Source organism: Ornithorhynchus anatinus, chromosome 1 (genome assembly GCF_004115215.2).
Source record: "Ornithorhynchus anatinus isolate Pmale09 chromosome 1, mOrnAna1.pri.v4, whole genome shotgun sequence".
NCBI lineage: Eukaryota > Metazoa > Chordata > Mammalia > Monotremata > Ornithorhynchidae > Ornithorhynchus > Ornithorhynchus anatinus.
In genome coordinates, this window is record NC_041728.1 from 7,998,750 (window position 1) to 8,011,135 (window position 12,386).

At 46.3% G+C, this 12,386-nt stretch overlaps 1 long non-coding RNA gene across 2 annotated transcripts in view; it reads left to right on the forward strand.

Annotated features, from left to right (window-relative positions):
• The first annotated feature begins 2,977 nt into the window (after positions 1 to 2,977).
• Positions 2,978 to 12,386, forward strand: part of LOC114812112 — an 86,937-nt gene continuing 77,528 nt past the window's right edge. For both annotated transcript variants that reach the window (XR_003759766.1, XR_003759767.1), the window contains exon 1: positions 2,978 to 3,022. This is a non-coding gene — a long non-coding RNA (uncharacterized LOC114812112). The remainder of the gene's footprint in view (positions 3,023 to 12,386) is intronic.

Consider the following 12,386-nt stretch of genomic DNA (forward strand, 5'->3'; position numbering starts at 1 on the left):
AAAGGACACAGATCCAAGGGCATAGAGGACGCAGAAGGGAGAGAGAGCTCGGGGAAAGAGGGCTTATTTGGAGATCGTCTCTTGGAGGAGATGTGACCTTAATAAGGATTTGAAGGAGGTCTGGCAGATATAGAGGGGGAGGGAGTTCCCGGCCTCTCTCCTTAAGTCTACCTCCTCTGAGATAACCCGTTCTGAATGAAACCCACTGCTGTTTTCTTGCCTATTCCACTGACGATTTTATCGAAATAGTCAGCTGGCACTAAGCAGCGGGAGGAGGAGATTTCCCTTTCTCGTGGCAGTTAGCGATAAGGTGATGATTCAGTCTCCTGAGAAGAGGCCTCTCCTCTCTCCCCCTTCCCTTCCTCCCTACCTCCCTCTCCTTGCTTCTCCCTGCTCCTCCCCTCCCCTTCCCAATCATCTTGGGTGTCCACTCCTCATATTCCATGTCAAAGAGAATGAAATGAAGGGAGACCGGCCCATTTTTCACCGTTATTGACTTGGCAGAGTAAATCCCAGGACATAAAATGGATCTTTTTATTAAATTTTCGATGCCTCCAGGATCCTGTCAGCTAATAGACACCGGTGGCAATTGTCGGTCCATCGGTCGACCCGAGAGGTTTTTCAGCTGCCGAAACGATGCTGTGTGAATGTGGAAACCAACCCCACTTAAAACCCCGAGCTGTAGCATTTCAACAACTGCCCTCGGTGCTTAGACCTTTTATTTCTAGCCTTAGCGCTTTTATACAGATGTCCATTTACTTGTATATTCATCTCTGTAGTCAGCTTTTCCATCCTGATAATTTGTATTATTATTACCTGTTGTTTTCTTAGTTTTTCCTCCATCTACCATTAAAAAAAAAGTATTTTGTCTGTCTGAAACTCCCCCTGCCCACCCACCACTCTGGATTATAAACTCCTGGAAAATGGGGGAAAGGGTTTCGGAACACTCTCAGGACCTTAGCATAGTGCTCTGTGCTCTGTAGGCAATTAATAAATATCTTCAACTGACCGACTGATGAACTTGCGTGGCTACGATGTGAGGAAGACTTGCTCTGGGGAGTAGTTTGGCCTAGATGAAAGTGCACTGGCCTGGGAGTCTGAAGACCTGGGTTTTAATCCTGATTCTCCCCCTTGACTGCTGTGTAACCTTGGGCAAGTCACGTAAATTCTCCGTGCCTCAGTTTCCTTAGCTACAAAAAGGAGATTCAATATCTGTTCTCCCTCTTACTTAAACTGCGACCACTGTATAGGACAGGGATGGTATCTGCCATCTCTGTTATACTGTCCTCTCCCAAGTATTTAGTACAGTGCTCTACACTCAGTAAGCTCTCAATAAATACACTGATTGACTGATCAATTGACTGATCTGGTGCTCATAGGTCTTCTAAAGGACTTACTATGTGTCAAACACTGTTTCAAGTTCTGGACAATGAACGGGTTAATCAGGTTGGACCCAGCCCCTGTTTCACAAGGGGCTCTCACTTCTAATCCCCATTTTGCAGATGATGTAACTGAGGTCCAGAGAAGTGAAGCGACTTGCTCAAAGTCACACAGCAGACATGTGACAGAGTCAGGATTAGAACCCAGGTCCTTTCGACTCCTAGGCCCGTGCTCGATCTACTAAACCACGCTTGTGGGTGAGACCCTCCTCTTTCATTTTTCTCTTCCCTCAGAATGAAGTCTCATTACCTCTTCTGGCTAGTTGACTGGTTTGAGCCTCTCCATTGGGGCTGAGCTCCCACTCCGTATAATGTTCTCGCTGAGGCAGAGGTTCAACTAGCCTGGGAGTCTGGGGTCTTGGGTTCTAATCCCAGGTCTGCCACACGCCTGCTGCGGGACCTTGGGCAAGTCACTTTGCTTCTCTGAGCCTCGGTTCCGTCATCTGCGAAATTGGGATTCAACGCCCTCTTCGCCGCACGTGAAACAGGACTATGTCTGACTGATTACCTTGTACCTACCCCAGAATTTAGTGCAGCGATTTGAACACTGGGCAGGGATTGTCTCTTTTTATTGCTGAATTGTACTTTCCAAGTGCTTAGTACAGTGCCCTGCCCACAGTAAGTGCTCAATATATACAGCTGAATGAATGCACACATCATGCACTTAAATGCCACGATTATTGCGTTACTTTTAGACCAAATGCTTCCGAAGACTGCTGTGTGAGCCTCATGTTACGGAAGCATTTCCAAGCCTCTTGCCTGATCTTATGTCTCTGCATCAGGACGTACCAACATGTAATGGAATAATGTTTGGGATGTGCTCAACCTGAAGAGTAGAATCGATCAATCAGCGGAATTTATTGAGTGCTTACTGTGCGCAGAGCACCGTACTAAATCCTTGGGAGGGTACAATATGACAGAGCTGGTAGACTCGTTCCCCACCACGAGGAGCTTACATTCTTCTGGGGGAGACCAACGTGAATATAAATCAATAATCGATGGATGTGCAGATCGACAAGTCTCGCCCAAACCAAAATTTGCAAATCCGAGAATATTTTACCATGGCCCTTCAGAGCCCTTCTCATAAATTTCCCGGTGCGATTCCATTTCTTGGACAATTTCTTCTTCTCGCTTTGTAGCGCGAGTCCAGAGCACATTAATATGAGGTGCTTGGATGATTAAGTTGTTATAAAATTGGAAACTACAGTGGGCTATTTCCATATATATGTGGGACTTTGAGAGAAAAATGCCACATTAATTTAGTGAATTAAACTCTATCGACAGAGAGCCTTAAGAATACCGATAATCTGAAGTCACGCAGCTCATTAATATTGTAAGTCTCCGGGGTTAATGGAAATTAGGCTGAGGGTTTGGTCCCTTTGGAAGGAAAGCGTAACCTGGACTGCCCTCAAGTGGCCTTTGAGATCTTAGTGTTTCTCTTTCCTATGAACAGCCTCTTGGGATTGCTTTAGAGAGTAAACCGAATTATTTTAACTTCATCGGAAAATTAATTATGTTAATTGGTTTGTATTTTTGTAAAGGTTTTCCTGGACGGAAGAAACGCTTTCACATTAAGAAGAGAGGTGAGTTGAATCTTGACAGAATGTCTTTTGGGGAAGAAAGAACTCTTGGAAATAGGGATTTCCCAGGGTTCGCAAAGTTTTAAAAACATCAAAATCAGATTTTTTGATGGTATTTATTGAGTGCTTACTATGTGGAAACTCAGTGGATACGCTACCAGAACCAATGCAGATGGAGGTGGGGCTTTCTGAGAGAGAAGCGTGCGTGGGGTCGTTATGGGTCGGAGACGACTCGACGGCGTAAGACAAGACAGGATATGGCTGGCGCTGTAGCAAGCGCTGGGGTAGATAGAGGCTAGTCAGGTTGGACACAGTCTCTGTCCCACACGGGGCTCATATGTGGTATTGATACCCATTCGACAGATGAGAACCTCAGGCACAGAGAAGTCAAATGCATTCATTCATACGCATTTATTGAGCTTTCTCTGTGCGCAGAGCCCTTCTCTAAGCACTTGGAATGTACAGTTCGGCAACAGGTAGAGACAAGCCCTGCCCAACAACGGGCTCACGTGACTTGCCCAAGGTCACACGGCACACAGGTGGTGGCATCAGGATTAGAACCCAGGTCCTTCTGACTTCCAGGCCCATGCTTGAGCCAATAGAGAAGCAGAGAAGTGGCGTGGCTTCAGGGAAAGAGCCCGGGCTTGGGAGTCAGAGGGCATGGGTTCTAATCCCGGTTCTGCCACTTGTCTGCTGTGTGGTCTTGGGTAAGCCACTCAACTTCTCTGTGCCTCAGTTGCCTCATCTATAAAATAAGGGTTAACAGTGTAAGCCCCATGTGGGACAACCTGATTATCATGTATCTACCCCAGAACTTAGAACAGTGCTTGGCACATTGTAAGCACTTAATAAATACCATGATTGTTATCATTATTATTATTCATTCATTCAATCATATTTATTGAGCTCTTACTGTGTGAAGGGCCCTGTACTAAACACTTGGAATGTACAATCTGGCAACAGATATAGACATTCCCTGCCCACCAATGGACTCACATTCTAAAATTCAGGCTCACGGTCCAAAGTTATTATGAATATTTTAGTATTATATCTACCAATGCTGTTATTTTGTTCTCTCCAAAGCTCTTAGTGCAGTGTTCTGCACATGGGAAGCACTGAAAAAATACCACTGATTAATTGATTGATTCTAAGAAGCCTAATGGCTTGGGAGAATTCAGCAAAATGAAAGACGTTCAAGGAATCAACACACATAATAATAATGTTGGTATTTGTTAAGCGCTCACTATGTGCCGAGCACTGTTCTAAGCGCTGGGGTGGACATAGGGGAATCAGGTCGTCCCACGTGGGGCTCACAGTCTTAATCCCCATTTTACAGATGAGGGAACTGAGGCCCAGAGAAGTGAAGTGACTAGCCCACAGTCACACAGCCGACAAGTGGCAGAGCTGGGATTCGAACTCATGAGCCCTGACTCCAAAGCCCGTGCTCTTTCCACGGAGCCACGGCATCTCCACCGCCGGACCACTGAAGACTGAAGTGTAGATTTGGAAAATTGTGTTTGCCCTGTTGACAACAACTGGGCTGTGGTGTGTTGTTCCTGGGGAGTGGAACTACATCTCTTAACCTCTGGTGTACTTCCCCAAACACCTGGTTCATTCATTCATTCATTCATTCATTCATTCATTCATTCATTCATATTTATTGAGTATTACTGTGTGCAAAACACTGTACTGAAGGCTTGGGAGGGTACAACAACAGAAGCAGCGTGGCTTAATGGAAAGACCCGCTTCGGAGTCAGAGGATGTGGGTTCTAATCCTGGCTCTTCCACTTATCAGCTGTGTGACCTCGGGCAAGTCACTTAACTTCTCTCGGCCTCAGTTACCTCATCTGTAAAATGGGGATTAAGACTGTGAGCCCCACGTGGGACAACCTGATCACCTTGTATCTATCCCAGTGCTTAGAACAGTGCTAGGCACATAGTAAGCGCTTAACAAATACCATCATTATCATCGACGACAAAAAAGACATATTCCCCGTCCACAGCAAGCTCCCTGAGTCAAGTCGCGGCCTGTCCATTCCATTCCTAGCTTGCGCAGTGGCTAGCGAGTGGAAATCAATCCACTACAAGTCAAAACTCCCGTGCTGGGCAGCGGCGGCACGGGAGAGAGTCGAGGGCAGACAATCGTTTACTTTGTGGAAGGAGGCGATGGTAAGCACCTGAGGATTTTTCCCAAGAAAACCCTGTGGATCCCGCTACCAGAACGATTGCAGATGGAGGTGGGACGTTCTGGGAGAGACGCGTCTACGGCGTCGCTGTGGGTCGGACGCTACTCGACAACATAAGACAGCAACAACAACAAAATTCCTTGTGGGCAAGGAATACGTCCACCGACTCTGTTGTGTTATACTTTCCCCAGCACTTCGTACAGTATTCTGCACACAAGTAAGCACTCGATGAATACCACGGATAAGCTCGTCCCTAAACTCGAGCTTGTTGTGGGCAGGGAATGTGTCTGTTTGTTGTTATATTGTACTCTCCCAACAGCTTAGTACAGTGCTCTGCACACGGGAAGCGCTCAGTAAATACAATTGACTGACGATTAACTGGTTGACCGATTGATTCCAAGAAACCCACTGGCTTGGGAGGACGTAGAGCAAAATGAAAGAGATCCAGCAAATCGGCACGAATTGCCACTGCTGGAATCATCTCTCTTTACTTCCTACGGCTCACATTAAAGGCTTAAAGGTAGATCTGGGAAATTGTGCTCTGCCCATCTTCCTCTGTTAGCAAACTCCTCGTGGAGCGGAACCGGATCTCCTAATCTCTGGCGCACTTCCCTAATCGCCTCGTAGAGTGCCCCGAACACCCTAGACCCTCAATAAATGTCTCTCTCCCCTTTAATATCTCTCTCCCCCTCTAGACTCCGAGATCCTTGAGGTCAGGGAATGAACTGTGCTCTCCCAGGGGCTTAGTTCAGTGCCTTGCGCACAGTAAGCACTCAGTAAATTTGGTCGCTTGACTGATTGTTAGGGGAACGTGATACAAATCCCTCTGGATCACAGTGAGAAGCAGTGCTGCCTAACGAATAGAGCATGAGTCTAGGCGTTAGAAGGACTTGGGTTCTAATGCCGAGCTCCGCCACTTCAATTGTATTTATTGAGCGCTTAGTGTTTTTACCAAGAAAACTCTATGGATCCACTATCAGAAGGATCGCAGTTGGAGGTGGGGCGTTCTGGAAGAAATACGGCGTCGCAGTGGATCGGAGACGACTGGATGGCATAAGACAAGAGAAGAGCGTGTGCAGGGCACTGTACTAAGTGCTGGGGAGAATACAATACAACAATAAACACATTCTTGCCCACAACGAGCTTACAGTCTAGAGGGGAGAGCACACTTGTCTGCTGTGTGACTTTGGGCAAGTCACTTAACTTCTCTGGGCCTCACTCACCTCATTTGTAAAATGGGGATTAAAACTGTGAGTCCCCCGTGGGACAGGGATTGCGTCCAAGCCGATTAGCTTGTATCTACCCCAGTGCTAAGTACACTGCCTTGCACATAGTAAGTGCTTAACAAATACCATAGATTTTTTTAAAAAAACTACCTTAGGTTAAGACTGTGAAGGAATGATATTGTTTTTAGGAGGATGTCTTTCTGTGGGCCTCCTAAAAGACTTAAGGATATGCCTAAGTGAGTCATTCCTAAAACTACTGATTTTTAAGAACCCTCTCACCATAAGCGCTTAGTACAATGCTCTGTACACAGTAAGCACTCAGTAAATACGGTTGAACGAATGAATGAATCCCCTATCTTGACAACGGTATTCTCACTGACTAGCTGCTTTTTAATGCTATCGGAAGCATCACTCCTGTCTTGCAGACACGACATCATTTTAGGCTTGGGAAAGCGATACCAATTTTGTGTTTCCTTGGACAAATAGCTCCTGGGTCTCTCATCCTTCCAGATGTAGCTTCTTCTGGGCAGAGGGACAGTTAGAAATCAATCAATCGATCAATGTTATTTATTGAGCCCTTACTATTTACAGAGCACTGTACTGAGCGTTTGGAAGAACGTGATACAACAGGGTGGGGAGCTCGTTGTGGCCTGGGTACGCAGGGGCACACCCACGTCAAACAAGTTGGCGGGCTAGGGATGGAGCACAGCAAGCATTTATTGAGCACTTACTGTGGGCAGAGCACTGTACTAAGAACTTGGGACAGTACAGTACGACAGTATAGCAGACACCGTCCCTGCCCGCAGCGAGCTTATAGTTCAGAGGGGGAGATGGACATTAATATACGATAATAAAATTATGGATACGGACATAAGTGTCCCCCGATTAGACTGTAAACCCATCAACGGGCAGGGACCGTCTCTATCTGTTGCCGATTTGTCCATTCCAAGCGCTTAGTACAGTGCTCTGCACATAGTAAGCGCTCAATAAATACTATTGAATGAACGAATAAGTGTTGTGGAGCTGGGAGAGGAGAATGAATAAAGGGAGCGAGTCAAGGCGACCCAGAGGGAGCCGAAGAAAAGGAAAAGAGAGCTTAGGGACGGGAGGATGAATAAAGGGAGAAAATCAGGTAGACACATTTTCTGCCCTCATCAGCCTTACAGTGGGTGTTCTCCAAAGATCACGCTGGGGCAGTTTTCTCTAGTTCCATTGATGGAGGAGGGGAGGGAGAGAGGACAAGGATGGGAATAACGGGAATGGTGGGAGAGGTGACCTCACACTATGGAATGGGTCGGGCGGGTGGCGCTCTCCCTCTCTAACCAGCCAATCAGTGGTTTTCACTGAGTGCTAACTGTGTGCAAAACACTGTACCAAGCACTTTAGGAGAGTACACTACAACAAAGTTGGTAGACACGTTCCCTGCCCACAATGAGTTTACAGTCATTGTAAACTGGAGGAGACAGTCATTATTATAAATGAAATACCATCATTATTATAAGTGAAGAAGTTACGGATATGTACAGAAGTGGTTTGTACACATTTGGTTTTTTGACCGGGTTGGACAGCGACCTAAATTCCCAACCAACTGGGACGAGTTATCAGTCGATGATCGGTGTAAGCCCGTTGTGGGCAGGGATTGTCTCTCTTTATTGCCGAATTGTACTTTCCAAGTGTTTAGAATAGTGCTCTGCACACAGTAAGGATTCAATAAATACGATGGAATGGAATGAATGAGAAAAGGCCAAATAGAGCTGATATTATAATTCCAATACCTTAACCCTCACGACAGGGTTATAATTAAGGAAATTAAATGAAATTGCACCAATCGATTCTCTTGACAACACTGTAACACGCTTCAGAAGGATTCCATCCACATCGCTGCCTTCAGATCGAGTTTTCACTTTCTATAGTTTATTGGGTTTTTAAAAATTATTATAATTCTGGTTTCCGCCCGACTCTCTGGATCTCGGTATTTTCTTTCGAACATCTGTCTTACCACATGTGGGCTCACTTGACATCTTTACAATTTCCTGCTTGTCAAACGGTACAAAGGATGTAAAAGTGATCTGATGGGTTTCATCACGATTGTCTTGCTTCTGGTCGTTTACAGTCGGAGTAGAGAGATTGCTGCGGCCTTGGATTTGTCTAGAAATGGTATGGAGTCCAGTTGTCTGCCCTGACTCTCGAGGGCAGAGTTCAGCACGGGCCTGGGAGACAGAAGGTTCTGGGTTCCAGTCCCAGCTCCTCCACTTTGCTGTGTGGTTTTGGGCAAGTCACTTAACTTCTCCGTGCCTCGGTCACCTCATCTGTAAATGGGGATTAAGACTGTGAGTCCTATGTGGGACATGGACAGTGTCTAAACCGATTAGCTTGTATCTACCCCAGCCCTTAGAACGGCGTCTAGCACGTAATAAGCACTTAACAAATACCACAATTATTATTATTATTATTAGAACAAACTACGTGTAGCCGCAAAGAACAGGTGCAGACCCACTTCAAACAAATCTGAGGACTAGAAATTGAACACAGCACCTGGGCTGGCTTGGCCACAGAGCAGTCAGTCAGCAAGTCGGTCGATCTCATTTACTGAGCGCTTACTGTGTGCAGAGCACTGTACTAAGCGCTTGGGAGAGTACAATAGAGCAACATAACAGACACAGTCTCTGCCCACAAAGAGTTTACAGTCCAGAGTTGGGGACAGACATTAATAGAAATAAATAAATCACAGATATGGATAGAAGTGCTGTGGGGCTGGGCAGGGGGATGAATTAAGGGAGCAAGTCAGGATGTCACAGAAGGGAGTGGAAGAAAAGGAAAAGAGGGTTTAGTCGGGGAAGGCCTCTTACGGTGTGGCTAACGGGGTGGAGAAGAGTACCGCCCTGCCTCAGTTACCTCCCTCTCAGCCTCCCCCCGCCCCAAGAGACCCTCTGAGTGTTTGGCGATAGGGCCTGGCCACACATGCCATGTAACATTCTTACACCCTTGATAGCAGGGGAGACATCCCTCCCTTTCCTCTCGGGAAGGAAACGTGGCCTAGTGGATAAAGCACGGACCTGGGAGCCTGAGAACCTGGGTTCTAATTCCCCCCGCCTTTTTTTTTTAATGGCATTTATTCAGCACTTACTACTGGGGAAGCATTGCCCCGAGCAATGGGATAAATATAACCTGATCGGGTTGGACAGAGTCCATATCACATGCGGCACTTACAGTTTCAATCCCCGTTTTACAGATGAGGGAACTGAGGCACAGAGAAGTGAAGTGACTTGCCCAAAGTCACAAAGCAGACAAGTGGTGGAGCTGGGATTAGAAACCAGAACCTTATGACTTCCGGGCCTGTGCTCTATCCGTTAGATGACATTGTTTCTTACTAATCCACATATGCCTGCTGTGTGACCTTGGCAAATCACTTAACTGCTCTGTGCCTCAGTTTCCTCAGCTGCAAAATGGGGATTTCATACCTTTCTCCCTCCTACTTGCCTGTGGGGCCCATGTGGAACAGGGACTGTAACCAATTGGATAAACCTGTATCTACCCTAGCACTCAGAGCAGTGCTAGAAACATATTGAACAGATATCATTAAAAGAAAGTTGGCAGAGACACCTTTAGGACAGATTCATTTTCCCCCTATTCCGAGGGGACTGTCGAGGGGAAGGGGGAAGAACAGCACTGTTCCCTCCTGAGCGAATTATATGACAGAATGTAGAGGCTGATCGGTTATAAAGTAATATCTTGAATTAGTGTAGCGTTTTAAAATTTCCTTCCGAAGCACCTTTCCATCACTTATCTCATAATTGTCCTTACAGTTTCCTCAACGAGATGGAGAGAGACAGGTTAGTCAATTCCCATTTTGCGATGAGGACTTGAGTAAAGTGACTTGTTCATTGTGACCAGATCCTGGTCTTTTGACTCTGATTCATGCTCTGAAACTCTTCGTGGGCAGGGTTCATATCTACCACCTCTATCGTACTGCCTTCTCCCAGTTGCCTAAAATCGAGCTCGATCGCACATTCAGCGCTCAGTGAATTTCACCGAGTGATCCATTTGACCACGTTACTTCCACTGTGTGCAATAGGAAGAGGCTTATGAGACTACCCGAGATGCTGAAATATTATGTTGCTTGCATACCTTAGTAGAAATAGTAAGGAAAACACATTCAGTAAAAGAAGCACTTCAATCTGACCCTCTTGAATCATTCCCTCCAAGATCATTTGGGATTGTTACGCACGCGGCATATTCTGAGACTGCGATACTATTCGAGTAAAGGTTTTAATCCCCGTGGAATAATTCCGGTGATCTTTGGGGATATTTGCATTCATAAAACCTTGTCAAGGTGCAAAACACTAAAAGATTAACAGCTGTGGACTGTAATGGGCAAGGAAGTGAGGAGAGAAATCATTTGGAGAATCAGGTAATTTTTACGATTGGACAAGTTTCAAGTCATTAACCAAGCTGCCTCTTGTGATGATTCAGGATGTTCCACTGGGGTTCTCCTAACCCAAAGGGCTTCCCTGAGCTCATGGTAAACTTATCCTCGCCCAAAACGTCCCCCAAACTAATCAGGCCAAATGCAGTCCTTGTCCCACGCCGGGATTGCGAGCTAAGCGGGAGGGAGAACGGGCACCGAATCCCCATTTCGCTCTTGAGGAAACTGAGGCATTGAGAAGTTAAGCGACTTGCCTGAGGTCACACGGTAGGCATCTCGAACCCGGATCCTGTGGCTTCCAGTACCGTACTCTATCCACTAGGCCGTGTGACTTTCCAAGTTGGTAACCTCGATTTTATTCCTATTTCATCCCGCTCTTTTCACCCTCCTATTCAGACTGCTACCGAATCCCGTTAGTTCCTCCTTTCTCCACGACATTTAATAATAATAATAATAACGTTGGTATTTGTTAAGCGCTTACTATGTGCAGAGCACTGTTCTAAGCGCTGGGGGAGATACAGGGTGATCAGGTTGTCCCACGTGAGGCTCGCAGTCTTCATCCCCATTTTACAGATGAGGTCACTGAGGCCCAGAGAAGCGGAGTGACTTGCCCACAGTCACCCAGCTGACAAGTGGCAGAGCCGGGATTCGAACTCACGACCTCTGACTCCCAGGCCCGGGCTCTTTCCACTGAGCCACGCTGCTTCCCAACATTTCTAGGTTCAGCTCCCTAATTCAGAATATTTCCCTTCAAACAGTCCTAGAAGATGCAAGGGCATCGGTTTTTGCAATGACCATCGTGGATGGTGTATTTGGACAATTTATGTTCTGTTTACTGTTCTGCTTCCCTCCATTGAGTTCACCCCCAAGAGTGAAACTGTGCCTCTCTTGCTCTAGCCATATATATTAAACAGGTAATGATTCATACCAGACATCATTAAACTGGTTTCCTGCCAAGCATGCAGCAAGATGCTAGACCAAGGAAAACGTATATCAGAAACCTGTCTCAAAAGTTCTGTCTTGTACGATACTCTGAATATTCACCCCATTGCCGATACCTCCGTTCTTTTCATTCATTCATTCAATCGTATTTATTGAGCGCTTGCTACGTGCAAAGCACTACACTAAGCGCTCGGGAGAGTACAGTATCACGAAAACCAGACATATTCCCTGCCCACACCGAGGCTGATGGAGAGAGTGAAGCAGGTAGGAGGATGAGGAGATGAACCCGGAATTTGGATTTGGAGTTGGGAAGGGAGGTGTTTTTGGAGATGAAGTTGTATGGGAGGGTTCTGAATCAGATAAGGATAAAGCATGGGTCCGGAGTCAGAAGGACCCGGGTTCTTATCCCGGCTCTCCCACTTGTCTGCTGTGTGACCTTGGGCAAGTCCCTTCGCTTCTCTGGGCCTCAGTTGCCTCATCTAGAAAATGGGGATTAAGACTGTGAGCCCTATGTAGGACAGGGACTGTGTCTAACCCAATGATAATAATAATAATGATAATAATGTTGGTATTTGTTCAGCGCTCAC